Raw genomic sequence first — 4,512 nt, 5'->3', positions numbered from 1 at the left:
ATGGTTGTTAGTATTTGCCTTATGTATTGAGGTGCTCCTATGTTGGGGGCATAAGTATTTACAATTGTTATATCTTCTTCTTGGATCGATCCCTTAATCATTATGTAGTGTCCTTCTTTGTCTCTTCTGATAGTCCTTATTTTAAAGTCTATTTTGTCTGATATGAGAATTGCTACTCCAGCTTTCTTTTGGTTTCCATTTGCATGGAATATCTTTTTCCATCCCCTTACTTTCAGTCTGTATGTGTCTCTAGGTCTGAAGTGGGTCTCTTGTAGACAGCATATATATGGGTCTTGTTTTTGTATCCATTCAGCCAATCTGTGTCTTTTGGTGGGAGCATTTAGTCCATTTACATTTAAGGTAATTATCGATATGTATGTTCCTATTCCCATTTTCTAAATTGTTTTGGGTTCGTTATTATAGGACTTTTCCTTCTCTTGTGTTTTTGTCTAGAGCAGTTCCTTTAGCATTTGTTGTAAAGCTGGTTTGGTGGTGCTGAACTCTCTCAGCTTTTGCTTGTCTGTAAAGGTTTTAATTTCTCCATCAAATCTGAATGAGATCCTTGCTGGGTAGAGTAATCTTGGTTGCAGGTTTTTCTCCTTCATCACTTTCAGTATGTCCTGCCACTCCCTTCTGGCTTGTAGAGTTTCTGCTGAGAGATCAGCTGTTAACCTTATGGGGATTCCCTTGTGTGTTATTTGTTGTTTTTCCCTTGCTGCTTTTAATATGCTTTCTTTGTATTTAGTTTTTGACAGTTTGATTAATATGTGTCTTGGCGTATTTCTCCTTGAATTTATCCTGTATGGGACTCTCTGTGCTTCCTGGACTTGATTAACGATTTCCTTTCCCATATTAGGGAAGTTTTCAACTATAATCTCTTCAAATATTTTCTCAGTCCCTTTCTTTTTCTCTTCTTCTTCTGGAACCCCTATAATTCGAATGTTGGTGCGTTTAATGTTGTCCCAGAGGTCTCTGAGACTGTCCTCAGTTCTTTTCATTCTTTTTTCTTTATTCTGCTCTGCAGTAGTTATTTCCACTATTTTATCTTCCAGGTCACTTATCCGTTCTTCTGCCTCATTTATTCTGCTATTGATCCCATCTAGAGTATTTTTCATTTCATTTATTGTGTTGTTCATCATTGTCTGTTTCATCTTTATTTCTTCTAGGTCCTTGTTAACTGCTTCTTGCATTTTGTCCATTCTATTTCCAAGATTTTGGATCATCTTTACTATCATTATTCTGAACTCTTTTTCAGGTAGACTGCCTATTTCCTCTTCATTTGTTAGGTCTGGTGGGTTTTTATCCTGCTCCTTCATCTGCTGTGTGTTTTTCTGTCTTCTCATTTTGCTTATCTTACTGTGATTGGGTTCACCTTTTTGCAGGCTGCAAGTTCGTAGCTCCCGTTGTTTTTGATGTCTGTCTCCAGTGGCTAAGGTTGGTTCAGTGGGTTGTGTAGGCTTCCTGGTGGAGGGGACTAGTGGCTGTGTTGTGGTGTATGAGGCTAGATCTTGTCTCTCTAGTGGGCAGGTCCACGTCTGGTGGTGTGTTTTGGGGTGTCTGTGGACTTATTATGATTTTAGGCAGCCTCTCTGCTAGTGGGTGGGGTTGTGTTCCTGTTTTGCTATATGGTTGGCATAGGTTGTCCAGCACTGTAGCTTGCTGGTCGTTGAGCGAAGCTGGGTGCTGGTGTTGAGATGGAGATCTCTGGGAGATTTTCGCCGTTTGATATTATGTGGGGCTGGGAGGTCTCTTCTTGACGAGTGTTCTGAAGTTGGCTCTCCCACCTCAGAGGCAGAGTCCTGACTCCTGGCTGGAGCAGCAAGAGCCTTTCATCCACTCGGCTTTCATTGGATCCTCCGTGCCCATGTCTGGGTGCAGCTGCAGCAATGAGCAGAGGCCAGAGTCGATGGAGGGCTGGGTTACAAGGCACAGCAAGGAGAGAGCATCAGCTCTGCGTTCAGAGGCCTTGGGTCAGAGGCCTGTCTCGGCCACTCACCAGCTGGGTGACTTCTTTTCCTTTCCTTTGTGCTTAGTCTAGTTTCACTTGTTCACAGGTTGCTGTGGACAGAGGCCTTGACCCCGGCGCTTCAGACTGGAGTTCCCGGCGCAACGTGGCTGTGCTGACACCTCAGCTGGGGGGCCCTACTAACAGTTTTAATCTATAGTTGCTTTGAGATTTTTGGAATCCATAAAATAGCTAATGTTATCTGCCCTAAAAATCCTAATACTTAAATCATCATAACCTTCTGCATGCCACAATGACACACACTTAAGGCCAACTGAAAAAAGGGAAACAATGAACTCATTAGATAAAAGCCACAATATAATGATGCACCATGTTTCATGAAGCAGCACTGGCTCGTCATAAGGCCTTATGAAAGATTAACCTCACTTACTCATTAATTTTGTTAGAAGTAAATGTGATCAGCTGCCAACATTTCAAATGGTTGCGAATCTCACTTCAGCTCTCCAAGAAGTCACGTACATTTTCTGGAGGGTGAACAGTCCCTCCCTGTGCGACTGGTAGACTACATAGACAGATGACGCAAGATGCCTATAATTATAACGGACTTTAAAGTAAAGAACAATTGGAATTCTTCCCAAAAGGACTTGCACACTCAAGAGTGCACTGTTTTGCCGCAAAAAGCTTACTGAGAACAGGATAGTGGCTCAAGGACCACTTTTCTAAATATATTTCCCATACAAAATAATTTCAGGATATAATAATTATTAGTTCCTTGTACAGTACTCTATTTAAATAAGAATTAATCAAGTAGTAAGTATGTGAAAACTGCAACACCACAAAGATTGAGGCATGTTACTAGTGTAATCAAACAATAGAACAGGCAAGCAAAATATTTAGAAGGCTGAATCATGGTCGCATGTCTAACTGATTTCAAGCGTGACTTGTACACTGTGAGACAGCACAGATAACTTATGCAGATGGTTCAGTAGCAGAATGGCACTTGGTTTGCTCTTAATAGAAACAACATAAATGCAACTGACAATTTAGAGACAGACAATAGCCTTATTCGCATGCTGAAAATCTGGTTGTGTCCCTCTAGTCCACACACTGTTCACTGTGCAATCTGTTGATGAGTAAACACATAGTGCAGGATTCATTCAGTGGGATCTAGGCCCCTTGGTCTAACCGAAATCAATTCTTGGTTGATACTGCAATACCGTGGGGTATGACTGATACAAAGGGCCATCCTGAGGGCAGACTTGTGAAGCTGAGCAGTTCAGACACTGAAAGTTTTCGCCTCTTAGTCGCCATCTTGTCATGTCAATGAACTCCACAGTATGGTCCTTCCCCATAATTTCACCATTGCACAGCACATCCAACTCATAAGAACTTGGAAGTTTTAGTTTTAAACTTAGAAATTTTTTAGTAGTTCCCACAGTTACACGTGTAGAAAACCGAATGAATTCCTTCATTAAACCCTTTACTGCATTGTCCCGATTGTCCATTATTTCGTAAATGATCTAGACATATGGCAATTTGTCGGTCAATTCTGTGATAGTCTTTTTTTTTTTTTTAATTTATTTAATTTACTATTTTTGGCTGTGTTGGGTCTTCATCGCTTCGTGCAGGCTTTCTCTAGTTGCGGCAAGCAGGGGCTACTCTTCGAAGGTTCGGGGGCGTGGACTTCTCACTGCGGTGGCTTCTCGTTGCAGAGCACAGGCTCTAGGCATGTGGGCTTCAGAATTTGTGTCACATGGGCTTCAGTAGTTGTGGCTCGTGGGCTCTAGAGTGCAGGCTCAGTAGTTGTGGCACGCGGGCTTTGTTGCTACACGGCATGGGGGATCTTCCCGGACCAGGGCTCGAACCCATGTCCCCTGCATTGGCAGGCGGATTCTTAACCACTGAGCCACCAGGAAGCATTGTGATAATCTTTATCATCTTGATTTTCATCACCTTCTTCATCTACTTTAGGCTTGTCAACTTTTGAAGAATCATCTTGTCCATTTTCTTGAGGCTTGTTTTTCTTCCAAAATTCACTCTCAAGTTCTTGTTCTTGTAGTCCAGGGACCAACTTAAATATAATTTCCTCTAATGTGTTATCCAAGCTCAATCTTTCTAATGGGCTTGTCTCATGAACCTGGTTGCCACACCTTGGACAACCATTGCTATCTTCAAAGTGCTGGACGATATACGTCTTACAGAAGGTGTGGAGGCATTCCGTCACTGTAGTTGGCTTGATCAGATACCCTTTATAGATACAGCAGATGATGTAAGGATTGAAATCTTTTACCAAGTGTTTCCTTTGGGTAGCCATTTGTGGTTAGCTAGGACTGGCTCTAGTAGTTCAGGCAAACAGGGGTATTAAGTGGATGAGAGTTTGATCCCAGGAGCTGGTGTGGAGTTCCCAACTGCATGTCCCGAGGCATTAGAACTAACATCCAGACTTCTCATGTAATCGCTGGTCATCACTCCTTTTGGTGGTTCTGCTTTTCCGTATCCTGGGGCTGTGGCCACCGCTGCTCCTCAACACCAGCACACCGGCCTCA

The 4,512-nt window shown here is 42.5% G+C and overlaps 1 pseudogene; it reads right to left on the bottom strand.

The window, feature by feature from the left end:
* Nucleotides 1–3,147: 3,147 nt before the first annotated feature.
* On the bottom strand, nucleotides 3,148–4,280 carry LOC103074051 (polycomb group RING finger protein 5-like; annotated as a pseudogene).
* Between the last annotated feature and the right edge of the window lie 232 nt (nucleotides 4,281–4,512).

Source organism: Lipotes vexillifer, unplaced genomic scaffold, assembly GCF_000442215.2.
Source record: "Lipotes vexillifer unplaced genomic scaffold, Lipotes_vexillifer_v1.1 scaffold1797, whole genome shotgun sequence".
NCBI lineage: Eukaryota > Metazoa > Chordata > Mammalia > Artiodactyla > Lipotidae > Lipotes > Lipotes vexillifer.
Note: the sequence above shows the minus strand (reverse complement) of the source record. Positions and strands in the feature narration are given on the sequence as shown.